The sequence below is a fragment of the Mauremys mutica genome, chromosome 4, assembly GCF_020497125.1.
Source record: "Mauremys mutica isolate MM-2020 ecotype Southern chromosome 4, ASM2049712v1, whole genome shotgun sequence".
Taxonomy (NCBI): domain Eukaryota; kingdom Metazoa; phylum Chordata; order Testudines; family Geoemydidae; genus Mauremys; species Mauremys mutica.
In genome coordinates, this window is record NC_059075.1 from 59,638,726 (window position 1) to 59,652,539 (window position 13,814).

General features: G+C 41.6%; 1 protein-coding gene and 1 long non-coding RNA gene across 5 annotated transcripts in view; one reads left to right on the forward strand and one right to left on the reverse strand.

Moving 5' to 3' along the window:
- The first annotated feature begins 5,045 nt into the window (after window positions 1-5,045).
- Window positions 5,046-12,453, forward strand: LOC123370210. The gene is made up of 4 exons (XR_006579310.1): window positions 5,046-5,139; window positions 9,161-9,214; window positions 10,922-11,063; window positions 12,247-12,453. It is a non-coding gene; the product is annotated as an uncharacterized LOC123370210 (long non-coding RNA).
- CCDC9B (coiled-coil domain containing 9B) overlaps window positions 5,046-13,814 on the reverse strand; it is a 102,806-nt gene continuing 94,037 nt past the window's right edge. For 3 of the 4 annotated variants that reach the window (XM_045016542.1, XM_045016544.1, XM_045016545.1), the window contains exon 13: window positions 5,046-6,635. The gene's annotated coding sequence lies outside the window, so the exon portion shown is untranslated. Of the gene's footprint in view, window positions 6,636-7,640; window positions 8,453-13,814 lie in introns of those variants that run through there. The other variant, XM_045016543.1, reaches the window with a different exon arrangement.

A 13,814-nucleotide genomic window follows, 5' to 3' on the forward strand; every position in this document is an offset into this window, starting at 1 on the left:
AAGTTATCAGGTGGTACACAGGATGCAATGGTTTCTTCATCTGGGAATGCAATGCAATGCAGGAATGAGCAAGTTCGTAAGTCTGTCTGTCCTCTTACTGCTTTTGATGTCTGGGAGTTTAAGAAATAAGGTATTTTCTTACTAGGTACACTTAAGAATACTTACAATAACTGAAATGACTTGTCATAATTGGTTTCTATGTGCACTAACATTTTCATCCAAAATTTTATGGATTTCTTACGAATTGGGTTTACTGCACAAGGTGTAATAGCTGGATTGCTAATATATTGGGTCATGAATCTCTGGATTTACAGCCATGCTGTGCTGTCTTTGGGCTGAAGCTGAGTCATCTGTGTCTAGAATCTCGTATTTTAATTCCTTAACTACATAGCATATGCACTAGCTTGTTCAATTTGACAGATTTTTATTTTTTTATTTTTTAAATCCATGCTGCATTGCCAAATGATGATCTGCACAGCACTGACTCTGGCCAGTTATAATTTTCTACATATTCTTTCCCTTCTCAGCCATTAAAAATTGGGGGGGAGGGAAGAATCAGTTGTGCAAATTAGAAAAGAACCATACTGGTTAAAGGAACACTAGCAGGTCAGATTTAGCCTCAGACTTGTTTACATCTGAGGGGGAAAATATTACAAATCCTCAATTCCTGAGAAATAGTTCCTTTAATTTTTTTTTGAAATTCCAGTGGAATCAGTTTTTTTTAAACAGACATTCCTGTGCACTATTTCCAGCCCAAACACTGAAGTGGTATTATAGCAGAGCACCATCTTTGCTGTAAAGGTTAAGGCCAGCTTTGTTTAAATTCTAATGTATGCAAACCTAAGAGTGGAGGTGAGTAGTCTTATCTTCATTGCCCAAACTGAATTTCAAAGAGTAAACTTTTCACCCATTCTGCTAAGTTAAATCTTAAAATGCTTTGTTTTAATAATCAAAGGTGGTATAGCTAACAATCTTCCCAAATAGCCTTTTACCTTGCAGTGTCCTCTTTTAAAAATATAGTGGTTATAAGAATGGGACTGCTATATTTCCTGACAAACCCTGTTGTGATTTTTAATTTACTGAGTATTGGTTACTGACACATTCAACATGGTAATATTAAAAACCGCTCAGGAGAGGAAACTAAACAATTTTCTGTGTCAAAAGTTACAGCATGTTCTTATCATACATTGGCTTGATTTTTGTCTCAAACTAGGAGATGCTTAGATAATCCCACCAAGTTGCAGTCTTGCCCCAGTTGAGAACAAGGTAACTGCAGTGGTGGTGTCATGTCCAGTGTGCAGAAGGAGGTATGCTTATTCAGAAGGTATATAGAGCTGAGGTTGAAGAAAGCAGAGCATGAGGCCAACTATGAATGAGGTTAGAAGATGCAATTTTGAGGCATTTAAAAAGCCTAAATCCACCCATATGGACGCTTCTTGCAGGAAAAAGACTTGCAAGGGACCATTCAAGATGAAAGTCCATTCTGTGCACTACCATAGCTACAGCATAGCCATCTGACTTTGCTGCTGCTGTTGGTTACGGATTGGCCTGCAATACTACTACAGCTGTAGAGATTAAAGCTTTATTTTAGTCTTCCTCTTGTTTTAAGAACCTGTCAGCTTTGTTCTGATCAAAAAATGTTCTGTTGTATGGAACAGAGAACAGATTTTTTTTATTATATCAAGTCTAGCTTGGTGCTGAAAGGTACATTTATAAAGAGTAAATTTAATATGGTGACTGAGGGAGAATAAACAAATACCCTGTTGCTGCTAAATTGCTCTTCTAGACCATATTAACGCTTTTTTCTTTTTAGGGACAACATCAGGCCATGTTGCTTTAGCCCTTAATTCTGACTATATTGTGTTTTGTGGACTAGAGCTGTGATCCTTTTCTACTCTGTGAGAAAATTCTGAAAGAGCAATCACTTACTACTCCTCATGGTTCTCTTCCAGGGAAAGAAATGGAGTCACCGAGACACAACTCTGTCAATGCCTGACATGGCCTACAGCCTGGTCAGCTGTATCAAAAGCAGCTGGCAAAACTAAAATAATCTGGTCACTCGGTGAAATTCATAGGCAAGTACAAGCCTTCACATCGGAGGTGGAGAGAGTCCTACATCAGAATATCCCATAACCTGGTGGCTAGAGCACTCACCTGAGAGGTGGCAGACCCCAGTTCAAATTCCTTCTTCCCCTCAAGTGGAGCAGGGATGCTCAAATGGTGTGTCTCCCACATCGCTGGGGAGTATCCTAACAAGTGGGCTAAAAGTTATGGGCTGTGGTGGTTGCTGCTTCTCACCAATAGGGGGCCAGTTTTAGTGGGTGAGGTTTGGACATGCTTAGTGGATTGGGTCCTGCAGGTGAGTTAGACACCTACTGCAGTTGGGGGCAGCAGAGTGGGGGTCAGGGTTGTGAATCCCAATGGGGCCTGATTCTGGGATTTAGGTGCCTAAAGTGTCAGGCACCTGAATCCTTTTGTCAATCTAACCTCACCTGCTTATTACAGTAACCTTGTGTAATTGCTGTAGAAATCCATTTGAAGTCGATGGGTTTGTAAGCAGCAACAGCGTGAGGGGAGTTACCTCCATAGGTGAATTGTTTAATCCATCATTGTTGTGCAGAGTCTGTTAAGGAAGACTACTGGCAGCTTTTTAAACAGTACAATATTTCCATACTCAGCACTAGCTCTGTGCCTGTAATTAGCTGTACCTAGCTCCCTTACCGTATAACTAAATAAAAGTTAGCTCTTACATTTTGTACTTTAAACATAAAAATGTTTTTCATTGAAAGGCATTTTAGGTTCAGGCTCATAAACCAATTGCAACCAATTTGTCCAGGGCAGAGAACTGGTGTGGAAAATCTGAAATAGGTATTAATGTCATTACAGCTGGGGCTACTGAGCTTGAATTGCTGTCTAGCATTCTCATTTGTTTCCCCTGCACTAAGGGACCTGAAGGGGTTTAGAATGACCATCTGACCATTCCACTTGAGCTGTTTGTGGGGATGTCTTTCTCTGAGGGCTGTTTCACCATTGCCACCCCTAGTTTTCTTTGTCAGCAGATCTCTGAGGCAAGATTTCAGTCCACCAAAACCTGAGATCATTTTCAGTACTGGTTTTAACTGCAGTGCTCAGCTCACCAGGCTGGTGCTAAATATTTCAAAGTGTGGCAGTAACTATCCACTGACAAGCTGTTCTCTTGGTAGCAAGACTGTACTCCATCTGAAAGAGTCCCTGCTGCTTTCCTTCGAACTGGAAGTTCCAAGTCCAATGTGAAAGAATCACAGGGCTGTCAGCCCGTGTTGAGAGAAAACAAATACCTCTGTAAGCAGATGACTTAGAGTGAATGCCCTTCACAGGCTTCTATTATATTTATGCCCGAATAAATTTTTTAGTCTAAGGTGCCCCAAGTACTCTTCGTTCTTTTTGCTGATACAGACTAACACAGCTACCACTCTAAAACCTATTATATTTGTGCTACTATTCTTGCAAACAGAAATGAATGGCCTTTGTTTTCAGCATGGAAAGGATACATCCTCAGTTTACTATGTAGGTATTAGGCTAGGTAATCCCTGCAAACTTCCCATAGGCCAGGTTCTCTAAGTCAGAGCATAGAGGAGTGTGGTGGCTTGTATAATTCCTTAAAATATGTAAGCTCTGTTTTTAAATAGAGCCTTGACATGCAAGGCACAGGATAGAACGTGTGGACATGGGCCAAATTCTTCATAGACTCCTCAACCTCACTGTGAATCACTGTTAAATGGGATGGTGTTAATATTCCTACGAAGAGTAGGGTGGATTTGGGAAGACTAAGGTGGAGGACAAGAAATAAAAATTCATCTCCAGCTCCGCTGCTCTTGATAGAGAAGCCAAAGGTTATGGCTTTCAAAGACCTTTCTGGCCATCCTCGAGAGAGAGAAATGTTAACAAATTGGAACTTTTGTCTTTTCCTCCTTACAACTTTTATTTAACAAAAATAATCCTTACACTTCAATTTTTAAATCACCTCAACCTTCCCCTGTATATAACCCTTGTACAGAAGAAATAAATAGTAGTCATGATTCTCCAACAATTGGAACAAACTGTTTTCAAACAGAATGAACAGCCTGTCCTTAATTAAGGAAACTTAACATTAATAGCATGGACCATCTGTACAGTACCTTCCATGAAGTCCATAATCATGTTCCTCCTTATGCACTACTTGTTGCTTGAGCTTGTGGGAAAGAGAGGAGGAGGAGGGGGGAATTAAGCAGCAGTTTTTCCTGATGCTGAATTTAGCCTAGCACAAGATGCTAAGTGTACCACAATTGAAACTGAACTCATCTCTTTAGCTGTAGAAGTGGAGTCATGTGGCAGTGAAACCTTTTGCATACTACTCCATCCATGGTGCCTTACGTCTGACACCCTCCAGGAAGAAGGGAATATTTTAGTTGTGAACCTTCTGGGAATTCGACTGAGATTACCATCTCCTTTTTACATAGGCTACCAAACTATAAAGCTATATAGTGCTAATTACTTTAAAATTCCAATCTGGTTCAGAATGAGGTCAGCATGCTAGATATAAATGAGTTTGTAACCAAATTACTAGTCCCCTGATCCAGCTGCTCCTCCAACCCAGTATCTTATGGTATGAGGAAATTCACCCTTTAATGAGCTAGAAGAACTTCCAGGAATTGAAGCAGTTTTATAACCCACTTCATCTGTAACTTTAGCTCTAAATGGCAGGAAAATTGTTTCTAATAGCATGCTATAATCATGTTTTATCTTCTGCTTCTTCTCTTGCTAACAGCCTCAGGGTGGGTCAGTGAACTATCACAAATTTGGCACACAGAAGAGATTGCCTAACTCTGTCCTCTTGAGTGAAAGCCAGCTAAATGCATTGGCTCTGAATTATGGGGAAAACCAGAACATCTCTCTGTGCAAATATTAGTTTATTAAAACAGCATTCCAGTGCACTCATGCCAACCTCAGTAAAGCAGTCTGCCATTTGGATTAGCAACACTTCTTTCAGGGAAACCAAATAAATCTCCATGCTCACATGCACACAGCCACACACACATTCACATCTCCCTTCAATGGAGAGGATGAAACTGCTTCACATCTCAGGGCCAGGTTTGAAAATGAGGACAGTCCCCCTTTTCTGTAAGTCATCAGCCTGAAAATATGTAATGTTATCTCTCAAGCCCACTTCCCATCTTTTCTTTAATTGGATGACATTTTTGAGCCAAGTCCTTGATGTAAATTAGCATGTTTCCATTGAAATTAATGAAGCTATTCTGATTTACCCTAGTAAAGGATTAGTCAACTCCTTATGAAAGGTGTTTTGTCTTAAGGCTAAAACAAAACCTAATGTGGCAGATTCCTGGGAAGTCACTACTGTGCCACCTTATGCAAGCAGAAGGCTTTGGAAGGTTAAGAGAGCAGAGGGTGTGGTTAGGAAAGTGAAAGGATCTCAGAGGAAACCTGGATGTTCAACCTTAACTAGCCCAGAAGTCTTTCCACAAATATCCTCACATGTCCTAGCAAATTCTTGGTGGGTTAGGTAGAGAAGGAGGATTACCATGTTTGAATGCCCCTCCTAACCCGGCCTGGTGCATGTGATTTTAGGTGCCATTAGCTCACTTGACCAAGTAAGTGCCAGTTGCTACTGGGTTTTAAGAAGCAGACCTGGCACTTTACCAGGATCCCTTCAAGTGGCACTCGTATCCATTCAATCCAGTATCCTACTCAGGAAAGCCTAATCTCCACAGAGTTAATGTGCTGCCTGCCACTTGTGCCTGCTAAATCCAAAAGGAGGAAATGGTGAGCTCCTGAATAACATAGTGGCACCAATGAGTCATTCTGAGCCTTTCAAAATTATTCATGAACCACAGTGTAACTCCTTAACACTCTACCTCCTCAATGCCCTGTTGTCTAGAGGATGACAGTATGTCCTTGCATCCCTGCCAACTCTTCAGCCATTTTGAGGCACTAGTATAATCCGCCTTACCCAACACCCTTCAATTTCTCAACCACCTACAAAACTACACTTTAACACCTCCCCAAAAAATCCATCTCGTCCGTCACCCTTTCTCATGAGGAGACAGGAACCCGCATCCTAATACGTTCTAATTTGGCAGTTGCCCATTAACTTCAAAGCTTCAAGATGAGCGCTCCCCAAAAACCTTTAAACACTTCTATCAGCCTTTCCTGGAGGGTGCAGTATCCTGTCAGCCTTTAAGCAGGAGGGAGGCGCTGAAAACCAAACCTCAGTTTTAAATAGAATTGGTTATTAAGTAAAATAAAGTGCATACAGTATATAAGTCATGGCTTGCCACACACTCATAATGTAAGAAAAACAAATACAAAATAAAAGTGACAGTGTTTCATCTTCTCTCCCCTCTAGCAACTTGATTTGTAGGTTTCTCTGTCATTTGGCACAGAGACAGGTACCGAGAGGTGATACCAAAATGGTGAACACTCAGTTTCAGGGAGGTGAATGGCTACTGACCAGTGGGATCTAGTTTGTGGTGAATGTTGATATTGGATGATGAAAGGTGAAGGCCTGGTGCCCAAAGTTGATTTCATACAAGCTCTGAGAGTGAGGAGAAGATTGTGCTCAGCTTCCTTTCTCATCAACCACCCCTTAGCACTTTGTCCTGGAAAATCAAAACAAAAAATGCCAGAATTATCAGCCTGCAGAGAACTGCTGAGCAGCAAATTAAAGTGTCTACTGAGTGCTAATGTGATCTTCCTGCATAGATAGGATGCCCACAGGATTCCATCATAATTAGGCTGGGAAGGATTAGAGTTTATTGGGAAATGTCAGTAAATGTCAATTTCACTGTACGTACACAAACCAATGAAAAAATATTTCCATCAATAATAAAAATGTACAAATCGGCAAAGTATGAAAAATGCTGCTTGAGAACTTATTAGAGTCTGATTTAAGGGTGTTTACTTTGTATATTTTGACATTTGATGTTGACAATTTGTGTTTTAATGGTTATAAAGTTTTAACTTTTTGAATCTGTTTACTATCATTAAATAGTTATTGTCTGACCTCTGCATAATTTCCCACAACTGTGAAAATTGAAATAGATAAAAATAGAAAAGATGCTTATAAATATATGTCAGTATTATGTGTTGAAATTATATATATAAAAATATCTAATCCTGTCAAGTTTAAGCCTAATCTACCTGGAGGCTTAGCTTGTAGATCTAATGGTAGCAGCAGACACCAGGGGGATAAGTGTGGTGTAAATGTCTAGATAAAACATATCGGACTTGCATCTGAAGAAGTGGGTATTCACCCATGAAAGCTCATGCTGCAAAACGTCTGTTAGTCTATAAGGTGCCACAGGATTCTTTGCTGCTTTTACAGAACCAGACTAACACGGCTACCCCTCTGATACTAGATAAAACATAGAGACTGAATCCTCCTCTCTTTCCAATAATAATGGGGGGAGGGATAGCTCAGTGGTTTGAGCATTGGCCTGCTAAACCCAGGGTTGTGAGTTCAATCCTTGAGGAGGCCACTTAGGGATCTGGGGAAAAAATTGGTCCTGCTAGTGAAGGCAGGGGCTGGACTAGATGACCTTTCAAGGTCCCTTCCAGTTCTAGGAGATTGGCATATCTCCTATTATTATTATTACTCTAACTTTTTGTCTTGACCAGCAAGTGCTAAATATCTTCACTACAGGGACTATGTCTTTGTATGTACTTGTACAGCACCTCATACAATGGGGACTGGAGCCTCTGGGCACTACTGTAATATAAATAGTAAATAATAATAAATTTGATCCCATGAGGTTCATGTGGCTTGGTGTTGAAGCAACAAATGTAGATGAGGAGGGGTATATCAGCTCTTTACTGGACATATCATGGTATTTCCCATGTACTGGACCTTTGCCCTGTAGCAGCTTCCAGACCTAGATACATTGATTTTAACAAGGAAAGACAGTTTTTCTTTTCCTTCACTGGCTGCTCCAGTGCCCATCAGAGTTACTGAATTAGCATTTTCAGGCATCTGTGTTTAAATCCATGGACCTGCATTTTGCTGATGCAGATTTTAACACCCAGTGTGCACAAGAAAGAGTGGGGATGACAGAAGGGAGGGATATAAAAGGAGACAGGCATGTGAAGTACCATGAAAGAAGGAGAGAAATAGCCTTCGGACAAAAAAAAGGAAAGACACTGAGAAGCATTTAAGAACATAGTCATGCACATTGGATAAGAGGCTGCACGGCAGTGATTTGTAATAATACCTTAGACACAAAAATAAACAGTTACTAAAGCTAATCAGAATTTTCAAAACAGTTCTTGCAAACACTTGTCACTGTTCCGGTGTCTACATTCAATGAGTTGGGTTGGTGTCTCTCTCTCTCTCTTTTTCTCACAATGGGGATGCCACTTTAAATGATGCAGCAGTGTGCTTCCCAGCAGAGGCCAGGCATAAAGATGGAGAACTTGGCTCCTATTGGAAAGGGTTGGAAATCAGAGATTTTCATAGGTGTGTTTGTGATTCGTAAGTTCTAGCTCTTTCTTTTGACAATTTTTAGTAATTTAACAGATGATTATATCCAATTTAGTCAGTTACAAACAAACAAAACCCAGCCATTTTGAAAGCTCCTTGATTTCCCGTGCTTTCAAGTAGGATCTGAATTCTCTCTTCTATTCTGTAGCATCAGCCTTTCAAAATAGCCACATTCCTACTCTTTGTTAACTACTCTTCTTTACTAAAACACTGACTTTTTAAAAGTTATTTATTCATCTTTGTAATTCAACATAGTAATTAGTAGAGCCCTGCAAACCTGCTGATTTCCATGGACCATGTTTGTGGATCGGATGCAGATACAAATTTTGTATTCGCGCAGGGCTCTAGTGATTAGGGTGAAATGATGCAATGATTAGAATCACTCAGTTTCCCCATCTGTAAAATGGGGATCATGTTACTGGCCTCCTTTGTTGAGTACTTTGAGATCTAGGGATAAAAAGCGCTATATAAGAGTTGGGCATTATTATATTACAGTGCATCTTATCTCGCTTGCATAACTCAACACCTGGCTGGTAGATGCAGCAGGTCCTGTATTGGTACAACATTCTCCTGACAGGTTCTCTCTTTGGCATGAGCAGAGGCTCAGGAAGGAGATATTGCTATGATTTGTCTCTTTCTTTTTTCTAGGGATGCAAGTGTCAGAGGTGCTAAATTTGACAAATTTGTATGCATCAGCCTCAGGTGAGTCTTGGTATTGGATTATATTTGGATTTATGGCTGTGTATAGCACTGATGCACTACAAATTTTCCAACCCAATTGAGTTTGGTTTCGTGTTGAAAGTCACTGAGGCTTTTGGTCGTGGGACACTGACAGCCATGCCAATAAGAGATTGACTCAGGACCTCATGGTTGACTATGATAAAAATTCTAATGCTATTACAGGTAGTTTCTGGCTAAGCGCACAAAGGTGGCTGGCTTCTTTTGAGCTGGGACTGAAAATAGTGTGGTGATATTCCCCTTGTCACAGTTAGGTCATTACCTCCTTTGGGCTGAGACCAGGGCTTATCCTTTATTTGATCAGGTTGGAGTACTTAGTTTATTGATACATCCTTGGCGATAGTTGGACCCACAAGGTTCCTGAATCCCTGGGTGAACATTCTGTTCTGACAGTGAACCACTCAGCTGATTGGTCCTGTGAAACATCATACAGTAAAACTCAGAAGTAATGTCTAAGAAGTGTAAGTTAGATATTCAGATTTCCTCCCTTAGACGTACCCATTTTAACAGTAGGTAAAAGTGTCTAAGGTAGTGTAACTTACACACCAGGGAGTCAGAAGAAGGTGTAAGTTACTGTATGACAATGGCTTTTTGTACCTTCTGGCTCCTTGGCATCTAAATCACACTTAAGACACTGTTATACATCAGTAAGTAGCTCTAAGGACGTCTAAGAGGGTGTAAGGTGGTCCAATTTATATATCCTTATCCATTGCCTCTGAATGTAACCCTTTGTCTGTCACTAATAATTCAGTAGCTCCTAGATGTTTCTTCTCTATACTCTGCCTTCATAAGTCATCATGATGTATCAAAGAAGCAATAGGGGCAGATTTTCAAAAGTGCTGAATTTATGTAGGAACAGAAGTTCCACTGAAAGACCTATGCTCCTAAATCTCTTATGCACTTTTGAAAACCTTCTCTTAAATGGCTTGTCCAGCTCTGTATTTGATTGCTGCACTACCTAATTTTGCTGGAGTACTAAATTCTCCCACTCTGCTGTGCAGCACACTGTGCAGAATGTGTTTCTGGGATCTGTAGTACTCCATAATACATTGCAAGAGAGTGCAGGTGAATTCAAAACTTGGGTGGCATTTCAGGGCTCAGCCCCGAAGCCAGCATTACAGCAGGCTGGGAGGAGAGCCTCATGCAAGTTGTCTGGAACATGGGTACACCCCAAGGGCTACAAAGCCTAGGAGAGTTCTGCAATGGGCATCGCTCAAGCCAGTTACATAGGCTCCCCAATTTATCACACCTCTGAAGGCTGATGGCAGTTGGTTTCCTTTATTTCCTGTAGGTCCACAGAAAACTGAAGCCCTCTTTCTACCAATGTTTCTCTGAATTTATTGAGAAGTGCCAGTTTCTGCATACATTGCTTGAGGCTGTAACCTTTAGCACTGGTTTGCATCAGAAACGTGACTACCTATGTCCTTTTCAATCCTGCAGCATACAGGGCTTTGGCTCCTGTTTACGTCAGTGAAAGCAGCGAGGTCAGATCCCTGTCGCTGCTTTGGAAACTCCCCAGCTGCATTTAATCTAAAAGGCTAAGCTTAATTTTCTCAAGAGAATTGAAGGAAAGTTTCTGTGCGAGTTTTTTGCATCATTTATTTCTCTGGGACTTTTCAGGGGATTCCAGGCCTGCACTTTGGGTAAATATTTATTTCTTGTTCCTTGAAGGAGAGGACGAAAGCCCCCACAGGTGCTCTGAACAGCCTCTCCCATTGGGCCGAGGGTATGGTTTGAATGTTCTTTGCAGGGCAATTAAACAGACATTAACAGCGGACAGTGTGAGATTCCAGTGGCCAGCCTTGTGTCTAAGGTGAGTGCTGCACAGAGCTGGGGTTCTGTCAGGATGTACAGATTGCTTATGCTGTGGGAAATTGTATGTGGGTGTTAAAGTTAATGCCACTCCAACAAAGGGCGTGTTAAGGGACAGATGGAAGCCCCCTCCAGAGTATCTAGTGTTACTCATACTGCTAATGTCTAAAGGATGGTGGGTGGAATGGGGCATCCATTCAATGGCCCAGAGATTTTCAGAAAGAAATTTATCCTTCAGGGAATCCTCCTTGGAGTTTTAGATCCCTTATGATCTCATTTATGCCAACTCTGCATTCTTCCTCTGGCCTAAGCTCCACATCACAGCCATCATCCTTCTGCTCAATGGGATTGGCAGGGGCTCCTTTCAGAGACAATCAGTGTCATTCCTTTAGCCACGGAAGGGCTCACTGAGAGCTAGCAGGACTAGTACTGGGCAGGAACCAGATTTTCTATTTTGAATTCCATGAGTTCAACTTTTTTTCCATTCTGAAATGGAACAGAAACAGAACATAAGAAATTCTGAAGAAGAGTTCACTTTGGGTCAATTGGAATGTTTCATTTCAATGCAGTCAACATACTATGTTCTGATTTTGACTTTTTAAAATGTTTATATTGGATTATTTTAAAAAACATTGAAATGAAAAGTGATTTCAAAGCAGAAAATCAAAATGTTCCATTCTGAAAAGGTTGAACCGTTCTATTTCGACCTGATTGGAATGCTCCATTCCACTTTTATTCCTAAATGAAATTCTGTCAAAATAACTGTTTACTTTTGACCAATCAGCATTTTCTGACAGAAAAGTTATTCCATTGGAAAATTTTGGACCAAGTCTAAGCAGGACCTTGCCTCTTCAACTGCTGAGCACAATACCTTTGCAGTGTTCCCAGGGAGAGGGGTGAGAGACTGGTAACAAAAAGAATTTGAGTCTGCAGTATAGCAGTTTAGAGGACTATCATTAGTCCACAGGATTACGCCCCATGCAGATTGCCCCCTTTAATGCAGATCATACCCCATACTGCCTTCCCTGTTACACTAGTTACCTTCCCACTTCACTACTGCACTCCCCCTCTTCTGCTACATTCTAGGATGCCCTACCTGCCCTCGCTCATACCCCTTTGGTATCCTGAGTATTGCGGCTCTCAAAACTTCTGCCAGTTTTTTTAATAGCACATTCCTTTTCCAGTGTTGCCTTATGCTTGAAATCTGGTCCTCCGCAGCACAGTATTCAAACCCATGTGTGACTTTGGGTGCATTATCAAATCAACCTTCTGACTAAACTCCCTGGTGCCAGCACCTGTGATTCCTGGTGCTAAACACCAATGCAGAACATAATAGAAGCTTCCTGCTGGGCCATACTGGAGTCACCAAGACGGTATGACTGCCTTCCCAAGGAGACTTGTATAATTGCAGCCCATTTAAGGAATAAAATCTTTTGTGTTAAAAAGTACACACTCTGTTGCTGTTGATACACCAGATGGTGAAAAACACCCCGTCTCCCTGTGGTAAAAGGATAATCTTGTAATTGTGTTGGCCTGACAAAGGATCAATAAGATTATGCATTGACGTCAGCAAGACAATGTAAACATAAACTGTTCAAAACTATTCACAAGGCACCAGCCTTCAGCCCCTGGAATGCATTAGGGCCCATTCACTCAGGGCTGCCAATTCTTCAAATGGGAAGAGGAGGCAAATAATCAAGGCAATTTTGGTATCAGGATTTATGGTCTACAAACTGGAGAAATAACTGGATGTCATGGGAAATATAGACCCCATCAGACCACAGCCACTCATGGGTTGACAGTTAGCTTAGCTATCTCCTCAACTGCTGCTAATTGCTGGCTCAGTAACAACTGGGGCATTAGAAGTCTGCAGATGAGAGGAGAGGGGTGGCTGCCACAGAGACTACCATGAGGAAAGTCTTTCAATAGCAGACTGGTAGGAAGCCTCTCCGGACTTCCAGAGAAAGAGACTCAGCGAGGAAAAGGTCTACTAAAGAGACAAGGGAGAAGGTGCAGGGAAGCAGCCAGGGATTGGGACAAACCAGTTCTGGCGATTTAACACAGGGTCCCTGGGCTGGAACCCAGAAGAGTGGGTGGACCTGGGATTGTTGCGTTTTTGATACAGTCATAGGAATCCTGGTCTATTGGACTCTTTATTGCCCTGGAAAGGGAGAGGTTATTAACAACCTGGCTGGAGTCCTAAGAAGCAGCAGCCATCTCACACAGAGACAAAGGACTGTTGTGGTGAGGGAACTGAGGCAGAGTTGCCACACCACCATGCATGGCCATAAGAAAGCAGTGGCTGGTAAAGGTGCCCCTGGACACTGGACCTTTATTTTTACATCATAATAAAAGAATGGGAAATGCCACTCTTTGTTTGATGTAACAGCTGAGGTGATTATCACTCTTTTGGTTGCTTGAACAATTCTCTGATCTTGGCTCTTGCAGAAACCCATGAAGTAATGCTGGCTCTTTTAGCAGACTCATAGTGAGAGAGGCAAATTCACCAGTAATCCACACCTAGCTAGTTTTGTTATAGGTTATGTGGTGGTTTTTCTGTGGGAGAGGGTTGGGGGAGAAAGGTGGGGGGTTGCCTTTCTCTGAACTAGCTACTGCTAGAGGCAAGATACCAGCTTTGCCAGGACAAGCTCTGGCTGGCTCATTACATCTCTCTCCCTGCAAGCTCAATAGGGCAGATTCTTTGGCCTAAATTTTCAAAATCAGTGTAGTGAGGCGGCCTGGCTCCCAACCA